Here is a 15924-nt window from a genome sequence, read left to right as displayed (position 1 = left end):
TTTCGTGGGCCTAAAGAGTGAGCATTTTACCCTTGTGAAATAGCGTAGGCCGTTGAATCATCCCTCAAGTTGATCACTAATTACTGGGCCCAACAACTTTAGAAGAAAAGCATACAAGGCATAAAATTTTCAAATAATCAACGTAGCCGCCTAGGCAAAAAACAAGGGGGGACACTTCCTACGACCCCGCGACCCATAACTTAAGTGAATAAAGTGACGGAAGATTAGAAACCAGAGGGTTTAACACAAAAAGATAAGATCTAAAAATCAAAAACCCTTAAACCCCTAAGGTCTAGAACAGAGCCAAAGCATTTGGAAATACACCCTATTTGGCGAAACAACATACCATAGCCAATTATGGGAAAAGAAAAACCCAATTTTAAGCAGTGATAACATAACCCTTCTCCAACATGCTCCTTATCCTTACCCAAATTATCCTTAGTCATTTCCTTCTCAGGTTCCTTACTCTTCTCCCTCTCAAAATCAATTTCTTTTTCCTCATTAACCTTATCATCCTTCTCCACCATAGGCTGGCTATTGTCATTGCCTAAGCTAGCACTGTGAATTGGACTATCTTGGCTAGACACATCCTTAGCTTCATCTTCCTTTGCACCCACGTCCTCATCTTTCCAAATTTCCTCACTTCCTGACTGGTCCATTTCCATTTCATTGCCATCTTTTCCAGTTTCCTCTATGTCATTCTTGTCATCTTGGGTTTTCATCCAAGGGGCGCTCTTTCTTTTTTTTGCTCTGAATTAACTCTTCCTGGCTAGGTCTGCCTTCCTCCAGCTTTTTCTTTCCTTTCCCTATAGAAGGCCAACAACCTCTTGTTTTCCTAAATGGCAAGGATTTTGTAGTGCTCATAAATGAGTCGAATGCAGCCACAATGAAGCATTGGGTTTGAGGGGTTCTTGTTGTGTTTGTTGAGGGACCTTGATAAAGACCTGAAGAGATAGTAGGGGTCAAAAGATAGTGTTGAAATGAGAAGAAATATTTGTAATGTTCAAGACCACATAAGTGAAGAAGAAATTGAAGTAGATGAACATGATAAAGACAATGAATAGCCAATATATGTTGGACAAGAATGATTCTTGAGAGCCCTTAAAAAATTGGTCAAGGTAATTGAATGGATGTCTCTAGTTTTACTAAAACACTAAATCTTGAAGAGTTAATTGATTGGATAGGTGAGTTAGAAGAGTGCTACAATTTATAGTAAATTTGAGATCCACAGTAGGTGAAATTAGCATAGGCAAAACACAGACAAAAATCAAGAGATTCACTATACTTTGGTGGAGAGAAATGCAAAGAGGTAGCTTGGTTGTTAATGGTGATACCAAAATAATGAGGTAGAGTTAAATAGTGGCTAGGTTGAAGGAAAAATTCATCCCTAGAAACTATGAACTAGATTTTTTTAGGTAGTAAGAAATAGAATGACATGACTATGCAAGAGTACATAGAGGAGTTCTCCAAGATGTTGATTAGAATGAGAAAACACTAGAAGTATTTAGAAAAGGTAGCCAGGTATATAAGTAGGTTATTTAATATCTAAGATGAGATGAGCATGTTGAAAATCACCATAGATGAAGAAGATTACCAATATGCACCAAAAGTAAAGGAAAAATATATTGAGGTAGCAAAATTATTCCAATAGTAGAGGAATATTTTTAGTAAATATAGGACGAGTAAGCAATAGAAAAGGAAAATGAGTTTGTGAAGAAGAAACCAAGCCTAAATAGAATAAAGAAGCAAGACAAGAAATAAGAGGGAAGGAGTATTTTGCAAGAGGGCATGGTAGTAGTAGTAATGGATTCTTAAGAAACTTTTTCCAATGTGGAGAAGTTGATCATATGGCCTTTGAGTGTCCACAAATACAAGAGGATGAAGAGAGTGTAGCATCATCAAAATCTTAAGAGATAAAATTGTTAGCAACAATGAGGAGGAAGATTGAGAGGGGGGCAGGGTGAATCAGTCTTCATTGGATCTACAAACTTAATCACAAAAAAATAGATCTGATAAACTACAACAATGATAAAGATAAGCAAATTGAGAACACAACACACAACACCAATATTTTGACGTGGAAAACCCAGTTAAGGGAAAAACCACGGTGGGAACCTACCCACAGTAAGATAATACTATGCAGTAGTATGCGAAATATTACAATGGGGAATGTACATGCATTTAGGCACACTACCTAGAGCTCATTGCTCAAAAGATAATGGCCTAAAAGGCTACAACCCTCAGGGAAGTCTCACTGACTTACAACAAGATTCAGACTATAATCCGGAAGAAATGAACTGAAGGAATAACATCTCCAAATGCCTGATTACAGTTTCGATTAAGCACAGTTGTCTACTCTGCAACACTAGTCTCTCCTTAATCACAACATCGGAGGATAAATCATTTATTTGCACATAAACCACTCTTTTATAGTGCAAACACAACATCGACATCTAAATTACATGAATATATCACCTATATATACAAATGATCAACCTTGACAACAAGATCGGCTAAACTCTCAACCCATAATTACAAAATTACATCGTACAATACAAATATCGACCACCGGACCAATACAATAATTTACATGACATAACATGGACCTAAATCAAATTCCCAAACACATAAATCCACCGGAAATCTCGCCAAGATCAACCGCAACATGCTACACTACCAGAAGTACCACATAACATGAAAAATCATCACTAGTTCATGGAAACTGATAAGTTGATACTTTGTCATGTTTTTACTATCAAAACTCTTAGGTTTTTGACATCTTTTGGGTTGTATTGTGGTAGTAAAGTATTGTGAATTGACTATATGTATTCCATGTGTAAACCAGAACTTATGAAATCATGTTTGAACTTTGCCGGTCTATTCCTGCAGCCATGCCAATTTATTCCTGTAGCCAAGTGATTTGTTCCTATTGTTATGCAGATTATTTGGGATAATGTTATATATGAGTTAATGAATGTATTAATTAATTAAAATACGTATGCATGTCCTTGTATGTTGTTCTTGTTTAGTGCAGATAATAAATGATGCCGCAATGGATGTTCTCCTTTCACGCCTAAGGAATGAAGAATCACGTATGAGATAACTGGAGATCAAACTGAAGAGGAGCCGAGCGAGCACAAGATATGGCATAACTGAAGCAACCATACATCACTATGGGAGTTTAACTCTAGTGGGCATTGAATTTGCAAAATATCGCTACGATGTGCAAAGACTGTGGTTCGGTTTAGATCCACGTTTCCTGCAACCAAGCTCTAGTTATCTTCTTCATCTGTCAATCATCCACCTCTCCTTCTGGGTGTGATTTGAGTTGTCCATTGTAGTTGAACTTTGATTTATAATAAGCTCTTCCTTTTTCTTAGAGGTTAGACAGAATAGAAAGGAATAGAGCAGAGAATTTTGACAAGCATTCTGGAGTTATTCTTTTAGAACATGTAATCATTTTTAGGAAGAAATGAATGAAAAATATGTTGTTCTGAACTGTTAAAAGTATTTTGCTGGAAGCTTGATATCACTCATCCGAGGGGGCCCACTTGGTGAGTGATCCTATATTTATTCTCATTGAAATTATTTCTCCTTTAGTTGTAGTAGAAGTTCATGCCTGGATTGTTCCTGCAGCCATTGGAAATAGATCCACTGACTGTTCTTGCAGCCAAGCCAGAACAGAGTGATTTCTGTTATTTACATTAGATCATTCAGCATAGTTTTTATAAGTTTTCATGTAGCCTTCTATGATTTCCATTCTTGCTTTTCCTTTCTGCATAATGTTAGTTACTGTAGCAATGCAGAATAGCCATTGAAGGAGCTTAGTGCATATATAGTGCAGACCCATTTCAAGTTTTACGTTCCTGGGTTGATAACTAAATGAATGCTAGCCATGAAAATAGTAACTTTACCAGATGAATGTCCAAACTTCGGATTGAGATTTCAATTAGAGTTATTATTATTATAGTTGGAGTAGACATAAACCACCAAAAACTCGTACAACGATCAATGTGGATCACTAGAACAAATAGGAAATGACTAGGAAACACCAGCAAGCACGTTAGAATAATCAGTAACAACTACACCAACACCACTTATCAAATCTTCTTCGATCAACATCTGAAACTCAAGAACACAACCAATCAACACTTGTCACGAAGAAAGATAACTTGCGGAGCACCAAATCGTGATCCATATGAGCTAAAGATACACAAGACCATCCCAATCAATATCCCAAAATCTTAGCACAAGATCTAATCACACCAGAATATACGGGAGGATATACCAAACTCTAAAAAAATAGTGATTAACAAAACAACACTACAAATCGGATCATAAGATCTTCCCAAATTGGAAATCACTAGAGCAAATCATAGGAATATGTTGACATCAATGACAACAACATATCCTAGTAGCAACAATGACCAACAATATCCAACAATCTCCCCCATTGGCATTGATGGAAATATATGAATGTGAAAAATAGTCAATGCAAAGAAATAAGATATCTCCAACAAACTCCAACAAACCCCCCCTAACATCGAGACATATAAAGAATTTTTTTCACATGATCTCTCTCCCCCTTTGATGATAATGCCAAAGATCTCAAAATAGATAACCAAACAAAAGGTGTGAATTAGAGGAATCTCTCTGCCTAAAACACAAACTGCTCCACTAGAGGAGCAACACCAACTCATCAATCCAAAAAAAAGGATATAGCTTTGCAGTCTGTTGGATTGATGCAATTCAATGCATCTAGTTCTCACCAGGAGGGGTAGATACCCAACTTGTCTCTCAAATAGACAAATGTATCTGCAAGCAAAGGCTTAGTGAAAATATCAACTATTTGTTCCTTTGTAGATACATACTCCAGCTTCACCTTCTCTTCACTGACTTGTTCTCTCGAGTAATGGTATTTGATTGACACATGCTTAGTCTTTGAATGTTGCACCGGATTATTTGACATGTTAATAGCACTGGAATTAGCACAGTAAATGATAGTAGGCCCATCATAAATAATTTTGATATCCTTCAACATTTGTTTCATCCATACTACTTGAGTGCAATTACTGGCAGCAACAATGTACTCAGCTTTGGCAGTAGATAAGGACACTGAATCTTGTTTCTTACTAGCCCATGAAACCAAATTCTTACCTAAAAAGAATGCTCCACCGGTAGTTCTCTTCTGATCATCAACATCACCAGCCCAACCTGCATCAGTGTAGGCACATAGCATGAAATTATCATTCCTTGGATACCACAAACCATAATTCACAGTTCCTTCCAAGTATTTGATTATCCTCTTCACAACAGTGACATGACTCTCTTTTCAAATCAACTTGATATCTAGCAGCCATGCACACAACATGCATAATGTCTTGTCTAGTCTGAGTAAGATATAGTAGTCCACCAACCATAGATCTATACAAAACCTAGTTAGCTTTCAGAGATTCATCATTCTTAGACAATTTACAACTAGTCACCATAGGAGTTGCAACCAGTTTGGAGTCATCTAACCCAAACTTCTTTAGCAATTCCTTCACATACTCAGTTTGAGATATGAATATGCCTTTTTTAGTATGTGAAATATACAAACCTAAGAAAAATTCCATCTCATCAATTATAGACATCTCAAATTGTTTTAGCATATCACTGGCAAACTTCTTGCTCAATTCATCACCACCTCCAAAGATAATATCATCAACAAAGACTTCAACAATCAAGATATTATCATTTTCTATCTTAAAGTACAAATTACTATCAGCAGCACCTTTACTAAATCCCAATTTTAATAAATACTTATCTAGTCTAGCATACCAAGCTCTAGGGACTTGCTTCAGTCCATAAAGAGCTTTCTTTAGCTTACATACCATGTCGCCATCATCTGACAATGAAAATCCATCAGGTTGCTCAATGTATACTTCTTCCTCAAGATCACCATTCAAAAAGGTCAATTTGACATCCATCTAATATACCTTGAAATCTTTACAAGAAGCATATACAAGCAACAGTCTAACAGTTTTAAGTCTGGCCACCAGAGCAAAAGTCTCCTCATAATATCCCTTCTTTCTGAGAATACCCTTTGCAAACTAGTCTAGCTTTATTTCTGACAACTTCATCGGCTTCATTCAATTTATTCCTAAATACCCATTTAGTACTAATAACATTTTTATCCTTAGGTCTAGGCACAAGTTGCTAAGTGTTTTTTTTTCAATCTAATCTAGTTCTTCTTCCATAGCTCTCATCCAATTTTCATCTTTACAAGCTTCATCAACATCTTTAGGTTCAACTTTAGAAATCAAACATACTTCTTCAACATCTACCCTTCTTCTAGTCATTACACCTTTATTCTTATCACCAATAATATATTTTTTAGAATGATTCGGTCTTACATACTTGGAATCTTCTAATTGTTTTGATTAACAGGTTCCTACACTTCTTCACCTGCAGCAGCAACATCCGAGTTAACAATCTCTATTGGATCATTCTGCTTAGGTTCTTTAGTCTAAACATGGGCTAAAATGTTATGTTGTCCATCATCATAACCACATGCTTTGATCTGTTTCCCAATGTTTTCATCCACCTTCACATTTTCACTTTCCACTATCTTTCTCAATCTCTTATTGTAGCACCGATAGGTTTTGTTCTTTGTAGAATATCCCAAGAAAATACCTTCATCACTTCTAGCATCAAACTTTCCTATATCCTCATCTCTTTTGATATTAAATTTGCTACCAAATACTCTAAAATATCTCACAGTAGGAACATGACCAAACCATAGCTCATAAGGGGTCTTATCGGTATCACCTATAATATGAACTCTATTGAATGTGTAGATAGAAGTGCTAATAGATTCTCTCCAGTAGACCTTCGGAACATTCCCTTCAATCAACATATTCCTTGTAGCATCCAAGATAGTTATGTTCTTCCTTTCAAGAACTCCATTCTGCTGAGGGGTTCTAGGAGCAAATAATCATCTTCTAATTCCATGCTTCTCACATAATGAATTGAACTCACCGGAACATAATTCTCCACTTCTATCAGATCTCAAACACTTTACCTTCAAACCAGACTCAGTCTCCACCTTATCTTTGAATATCTTAAATTTGTTTAATGCTTCCGATTTCTCCTTCAAAAATACAACCCACATCATCCTGGAATAATCATCAATTAGCAACATGAAATATCTATGACCCTGCACACTTATAAAATTTGTAGGTCCACACAGGTTAGTATGCACAAGATCTAGCAATCCATCTGATGTATACTATTTTCTCTTGAAAGAAATCCTTGTTTGCTTACCCAACTAATATTCCTTACATATTAGATTAGCAGGCTTAACAATCTTAGGCATATCTCTAACAACTTGCATAGAACTGATCTTAATCATTGAATTAAAATTAACATGAGACATTCTCCTATGCCACAACCAACTTTCATCAATATGAGCAATCAAACAACTTTTCTCACCGGCATTCAAATGAAAAATGTTACCTTCAATCTTAGTCCCAGATGCAATCTCTATACCGGAGGCATTTAGGATCTTGCATTTTACATCCTTAAATTGTAGATCATAACCTTTATCAACTATCTGTCCAACACTCAAAAGATTATGCTTCAAAAATTCAACATACAAGACATCATCAGTATTATCCTCACCATGAAAAGAAATAGAACCTCTCCCATGGATTACACAAGCTTTGTCATCTCCAAAACTAACTATTCCACCATCATACATTTCCATACTTACAAATTTTCTTTTATCACTGGTCATATGATGTGAACAACCATTGTCAATCACCCATTCATCTTTGTCTTCCACCTTAGCAACTAAATCTTTCTCCTCAAAAGTGCATCTTGTGGAATCTACAAGTACAAGTCCATCCTCCTTAATGGAAAGGAATACAACTTCATCTCCTTCTGATTCTTCATCTATAATACCTTCATCAACAACATAATAAGAATTCTTTTGACTTCTATACTTTCGATTAGGCTTGTAGGGCTTATCATGCTTCTCATGCTTCTCATATCTATCATTCCTATCATGCTTATCAAACTTATCATGCCTATCATACTTAGCCATTCTCTCTAGGCATCTAGAAGAAAAATGTCCTATCTTATTACAAGAGAAACATTTCATAGGCAACTTTCCATCATGCTTACCAACTCCTTTAGGCAATCTATGGGCAATCGATGCTCCAAGCTCATCCATCTCCTTTTCATGCTCTTCCATCTCTCTTCTGTCTCTTTAATATCTAGATATTCTGCATTCATCAGGATCATACTTCTTCTTACTGGATACAAATGTTGATGCTCTAAATGTTGTCTCAGACTTTCCATGTGATTATCCAAATTCACTTAATTCAAATGCAGCTCAATCTTTCCAACCAGCATATCTCTTGTCACTGTAGTCACACTCTGGATCTCATCAATAGAAGCAACCTATATGCAGGAAAATGTGGTGATCAAAATGACTAAATTGAGATCAAATGACCTAAATTCCAATGAGACTCTCAATGCAAGTATAAACTAATTTAAACTAATTTAACTTCTCAAGGGGTGTCCCATTGTTCTCTATCTCACAAGATCCCTAAAGCCAATGTTTTGCTCTCAGAGCATTGAGCAAATGACTTAGGAATGACAACTCCAAGAACGAGTGATATTGAGATCTATATGCATGAATGAATTCTAAGATCTATATGATATGTTAAAATCTATGATGATTAAATTAAGATGAAGATAGTGATATGATAATGAGATTAACAAATTATCCTAACATGATATGCTAGCATGAATATTCTATGATATGAAATGAAATGATTCTAAATGTTTATGCTGATATTTTAACAAAGAGAGGCTAAAATAATTGGTAAATTAGACTATAATGTAGATGCATGAAACTTGGATGATATGGAGAATGAAGAATGAGAGCTCTATTTATAGGGAAAATAGGGCAACGGAGGGTTAAGATTGAATAATCTGAACAAGGGCTAGGATTGAAAGTTACTCAATCCATGTTTACAGTTTTCACCAATGAAATGGTGACAATTGTCAACAAGAGGTGGCTTGAGAGGAGATGCAAGAGGCATTAAATGCCTAAAGAGACATGAAGGTTACCTTAGGAGGTAAGGTTATGGTTAGGTTAGGTTCATCCATTGGATAAAGCTTTTACCCAAGTGGTAAACTCTTGTGCAAGGATTAATAGGATAACCAAGGTTAAAGCCATGGCTGCTTGATAAGACCCTTGGGTTAGATGAGGGTTAAGTTAGAGAGAAATTCTCTAACCATGAGGGGAAGGTTGAGTTAACCATTAATGGTTTGGAAGACTTTGGGGACAAATTTGTAAGAGTCCTTCCAAATTTGGGGGAATTCAACAAAGATGATCAAAACATCTAGTTTCAGGAATGATATATCCTATATAAGACTTGATCAAAATGTCTGGTTTCAAGAAAGATACATCATGTATAAGGCATGATAGATGAGAGTTGGATTAATGATGAAGATATGAAAGTGAACAAAGATTCCATGATGATGTGATAGATATGCATATGAGGGATGCAATGATGAATGTGACTTAGATGATGATGATGAGATGTATTTTGAAAAAGAGGTGTATGATGATAATGATAATGAAATGATACTAATGGAAGATTAAAATGAAATGCAACCTACTGCAAATGTATGCAACTAAATGATCACTTTAATTTTGTCGTTGTCATTCTTGTTAGTCACTTGTTTGTGCTCCTTTTGTCATCATTGAGATTTTGATATGTTGAAAGTTGATACAAGCATCATAGAATAATTAAACCATGATGACCTAAAGTATAACATAAATGATTTTTGATATTGCAAGATGACACAAGCGTTGAGGTATAATTGAACCAAGATGACCTGAGTGTTGCTTGCATAAAATAGACAAGAGTTAACCATTTGTATGTGCAAAATGGAAACTTTCTTCAATGATATGTTTCCAATCATGTCTCGAGACAAATTTGCACCATACAAATGATCACCTCATAGACAGAAAACCAAAGAAAATATCAAATTCCTTCATTACTTCTCTAGCTCAGTGCATCCTTGAGTAGCTCAGGAGATCTAATGATCAAGATACAAATAGTCAAAACTTTATGCCAAATGCAACCAAATCATAATTTAGAATATATCATCCATCATGTGTGTGTTGCATTTGTAGTTGGATAATGATCTTGTTTTCTAGTCTGATGAGTAGTTTTGACAATGGTTTCCTTAGTATATTGTGATCCTTGTTTGTTGTATGAATGTTTAAGCGAGATGAATACTGCCCCCAGTTATGGACACTTGTTGATGTGGAATATACATTGATCACCAAGCCAAGGTGGGATACGATATGGATAACTGTTTAGATAATCAAGGACAATGACTATGCTAAGTATAACTGGGACAATGTTGAGTGTATAAGCGTTCTACAATGGCTATGAGCTTTAGATTAGATGGATTAAAGATATGATGCAAGTACCAATAAATAGAGGTGTTGTTCTCTCACAAATAGCACATGTTGCCAGGTTTTCACCACTTGTTTTTATTGCACTTTTTTATTTGTTTTTCATTTTTCTAATTTTTTGATTTTTTTGTGTTACAAGGTGTCTGTTTTCTAGGTTTTCACCATAATGACGATTTTTGATACTTTTATTTTTATTTTTCTTGTCTTTTTTGTTTGATCTGTGCATTGGACAACTCAAGTGTAGAACTTCTTCAGATGGATGTTGTTGGTTGGTTTGTCGAGCACGTTCCCTTATAAATTTGACAGCTGATATGCTACTGATCCGTAGGGTGATATGATGACAAAGGGTCCCAACCAATTAGTTTCAAATTTCCCCTTCTTTTCCTAAGCTTGCTGATTTGTGGGATTTTCTTTTAGAACCAGATCACCAATTTTGAAAGCCCTTGGGATGACCTTATGATTATAGCTTCTACACATTATTTATTGATATTACCTGAGATGATAAAAGGCATGTTGGCGATGTTCATCAAGCAACTCTATCTCTTGTAACCCATTGACTCGATATTCCCCATCTGGAATGAGGTCTTTCAAGGATACCTAAAGTGATGGAATCTCTACCTCTATAGGTAAAATAGCTTTTGATCCATACACCAATGAATATGGTGTAGCTCCTGTAGGTGTGTGGATACTGGTTCTATAGGCCCAAAGTGCAATATTGAGTTGCACATGCTAATGTTTGCCAGCATTATTCACAGTTTTCTTAAGGATTTTCAGAATTGTTTTGTTTGAGGCCTCTGCTTGACCATTCTCTTGTAGATAATAAGGCATCGAAAAGCGATGTTGGATATGGAATTTCTCACAAATCTCTTGGACATCTTGATTTTTAAAGGCTCTTCCATTATTTGTGATAATGGATCTAGGGATGTTGTACCAACATATGAGATAATTCAAGATGAAGGAAGCAATCTGTTTGCCAGTCACTGTAGTCAATGGAACTGCTTCAATCCACTTGGTGAAGTACTTAGTGGCAGAGAGTTTTTTAATGGTGAATCTTCACCAATTGGCAAATCCTGCGCGAATAGTCGGGGGCAAAATCATGGTCAAATCGCTCAAAATTTTGAGGTTAATGGTGCACTATAGAATCTGGCTTCATCATTGACCACACACCATTGACATGCATGCCCGTAATATTCACTTGGAATCACTCGGACGTGGGTATTGGATCACCTTCATTATTCACCAGCAATAGTAAAACGACCACGTACCCAGGACCCAATTCGCCAATGGTAAATTACATGTTCATTGCATGCGTCGGCCAAATTCGCCAATATAAAATAAAACATTATGAGAATTCAAGGACCCATTTCACCCCGCTTAAATTAAATGTTCATTGCACGCCCGCACAATTCGCCAAAAATGCAATTAAATTAAATGTTTATTGGCAATTGCGACACCTGGGCCCTGCGCAATTTGCCAAAAATGCAATCATGGATTGCTATAAATACACTATTTCTTACTCTTTCTTACAATTTGTTCGTGTTTGATTAGTAAATTGGGAGCTCTCGAAGTCTCGAGTCTCGATTCACATTCCGCAAATTGAGTTGGAAAGTCGAAGTTCATTGTAGGGCGGAAGGCCAGAGTTACAATCCTGCAACACAGGCCCAGCCCCCAGGGATTCATTCCTGATTCCTAATTTAGAGAATTGAGAAGGCATAAAGGTGAGTAATCATTTCTTCATACTTGATAGTATTATTTTTAACTTTTAATTCGTAGTGAGAGGTCAAGACTCAAGATGTCACAGTCAAACATGGGTGAGACTCCTCAAGGTGGTGAAGGGATTGGGATGTCAAACAAGGGTAAGACTCCTTGGGGCAGTGAAACTAAAGGGATTGGGAGGCCATCAAAATGCCCAAAACTTAAACTTAAAGACAGTACCATAAAGTCTTTTTTTGGAATTGGCAAAGTTTTTGGTCCATCAACCTCTGCAGTTGCAGAACCCATTCACAGTAGCTCACCACCACCAGTACCACAAGGTGGGATTGTCATTGAGTGAAATGCATCAAATGAGGATGACAATACCGACATGACAAAAGATGTTCTAAGGGATACACACAATGATATACCATTGGCAAATGCAAATGCTAGTACCGAAGATGATGTTGGTAGGAAGAAAAGAAAAAGGAAAGTAAAACTGGGACAAGAGTGGGAGATGACAAGGAGTTTTAAGATTGATTGGGTAACAAAGTACCCATTCATTGAACCAGTCCCAAACAATGATGAACAACCAACAGAATGCAGGTGTAAGATTTGTAGCTAGAAAACTAAAAGAGATGAAGAAGATGCAGCTAAAGCTTGACACCATAGAAAAGCATATTGGTAAGGTTTATGAAAAATAGATCATAGGTGGAAAGGAAACACGAGTAGTAAGATGGAAATCAAAGGAAGAATGTCTTCATCTTAAGTATGCCGCGGAATATGAAGAGCATAACCACAAAATGACACTGTGTCATTTCGTAATAGTGGATTTGGAAATACAATCAAGGCTGGGCTTGAACATGCAGCGAAAGATGCAAACCTAGCAAAGACTGTTCAGATGAGTGTTGTTTTTCATATTATGTCGAGAGGGCGTCCTATGAAAGATTTCCCAGAATTTAGTAATTTATTATGTTTTTTGAATGTTCCTCACTATCTTATGCCACATTGGTCAATAAATGCTGGATGGGAAATGGCAAACTGTCTCGCTGAGGTGGAAAAGGAAAATTTACAAGAGAGTGTAAAAGAGTCAAATTTCATTTCATTATCCATAGATGAAGTTACTGCGGTAGATAATACTGCTTGGGTTTGTATGCATGTGTATACCGTAAAAGAACACATCCATTGAGCTCATCTACTCTGTGTTCATAAAATGAGGGGCAATTCAACAACAAAAAATTTATATTTGGAAGTTAAGAAAGATTTGATTGAAATTGCTGGTATGGATGACTTGACAATTGCCAAGAAGTTGGTGTGTGTTGGAGCTGATGGAGCTACAGTAATGCAAGGTCAAAGGACTGGCCTTTGCACAAGATTAGAAACTAGTATTGCACCATACATGGTTGGCATTCACTGCATGGCCCATCAAATGAATTTAGCATATAGAATTGTAAGCAATTTCCCTACAGTGTCAAAAGTTGAAGATCTGGTCCACGAGCTCCACTCATACTTCTGCCGAAGTCCTAAATGTTTTGCAGAATTTCAAATTTTTGCTGAGGGAGTAACATGAGGAAACAAGCTTCTCAGGGATGTTGAGACCAGATGGATCTCCTTGCATGGACCAATGGAACGAGTTCTAACAGAATATCAATCCTTGATCGGACTAATGTATGAGCAACACCTCATAGTAGACAAAGCTCCTGATCTCTTACATAAGTTAAGTGATATAGAGACTGTTAACTTTAGCTAGTCTTCTCCCCATGCTGGATTCAATGAACAAACTTGTTAAGAAAGCCCAAGACAAAAATATGTATATCAATGAGTATAGCACTCTACGTAAAATGACATGCTTGAGCCTGGATGGTCTATATTCAGATCTAACAGGACGAAGCCCAAATTTTTTTAGGTGGCAGATAATTATAGATTTGAATCATGCTGAAATTTTTTTACATTTCAATACAAAAAATGAATTATGTGTCTTTGTAAAAGGATTTCAGATACCAATGCACCAATCTAAGATGGGAAAGCGAGGTAGAGCACTACCAGTTAAAAAGGAAGATTTTGACAGGATTGTTGAATCTGTTAGTGATAATTTGAAGTCTATTGCATATGAACTTTCAACTGAGATTTGAGAAAGATTCCCTTGAGAAGAAATACTTAAAGCCATGGGTTGTGTGTATCCTCAATTTTGGCATTCAATTGGAGATAATCCAAATGACACAAAGATGTATCATAAAAAACTAGAGAAATTGATATTGAAATTTTCAAAAGATGCATATTGCAATGGACAACCAATAGAAGGAATTTTAAATTCAGATCATCTTAGAAAACAATGTAAACAATTTGCATTGGTTATGAAACAATAGTTGGTTAACTTGGAGAATCCATTTGAACCTGGATCAAACACAAGGCTTTGGAAAAGGATAGATCAAAGTGAAGCATTGCATATTGCAATACTAGAATATTTGAAACTTGCTGATTTATGTCAAACAATGATATTGGGGTCAGTGGAAGATGCGAGAGTTTTCAGTGCATTAGGGCTTTTGAAATCAATGATCAGAAACAAATTAGACAAGAATTTGGAAACTTGCTTGAGGTTGTTTGTAACCCAGTATAATGTTAGAGATTTTCCATATGATAGGGCACTGGCAATGTGGAATTCCATGCATCATAGACAAGGGGTGTGCAACACTTTAAAAGCTGGTGGTGCTACTGCTAGTGCTAGTGCTGAGACAAATGAATATGATGGATTGCAGACTCAGAGTCAGCATGAAGATGAAGACATTTTTGAATACCTAACTCAGAATGAAGATGAACCTATTAGTACTAGTCAGTTTCTGGATCTTGAGTCCATTTGGGATATAGAAGCCTCAGATAGTCGGACTGAATCACTGAAGTGAATTAGCAGTCAGTTTATAGGTATTTATAATTATACTACAATTCTTGAGTCATATTACAATTTCAATTTGCAAAATTGCAATACTATAGTTGTCATTGATGATTTTTGATATTGTATTCCTTGAATTTGTCAATCAGAAGTAGAACGGATGCTTATTTCATATTTTTAATTGTGAATTTTTAATTTGAATTATTAGTAAATTGGTATTTGGTTCCACATTATGTAACATGTTGAACATGAAATGCAACAAATTTGTGTCACAAGATCCATAAAATTATTCATATTGCATAATTGTTACTGCTAGAACCTTTGTTACCTTTCTACTATTCTACATTAAATGCTTAAAATGATGTTCATGGCGATTACGGTTTTGTGTTTGTTTTTTTGTCTTAGTTGGCTAGTAAACCGAAGTTGTCATGCGTTGAAAATATAAGTTGTCCTCTATTTATTTGTCCATGTCAATGTCAAGTGTGGTCAAACGGTTGGTCAGACATGTTTAATGGTTATTGCTAGCTCGCAGGTCCTTTATCATCAAGTTAGTTTAAGTCGCGAGCTTGCGACTACTGGGAGATTTTAGTTGTCGCTAGCTCGCAAGATGTTTTGCACTTCACCATTTTATGTTGCGAGGTTGTGACTGGGTGTGATTTTATGTTGTCACATGGTTGCGAGGTGTTCGTGGTTAAGTCATTTTAATTTGCGATCATGCGATGTAGTTGGTATCACGGCTTATTTGGTTTCGCCGCTTGCTCGTAGGTTTTGAAGTTGTTTAGCATTTTAAGTTGCGATCTGGCAACAGGTAAGTTTTGGTTTGATTTTGTGGTCATCGCATGCTCATGGGTTTGTAAGTCTT

This window comes from Cryptomeria japonica, chromosome 6, assembly GCF_030272615.1.
Source record: "Cryptomeria japonica chromosome 6, Sugi_1.0, whole genome shotgun sequence".
In the NCBI taxonomy this organism is placed as follows: Eukaryota; Viridiplantae; Streptophyta; class Pinopsida; order Cupressales; family Cupressaceae; genus Cryptomeria; species Cryptomeria japonica.
Note: the sequence above shows the minus strand (reverse complement) of the source record.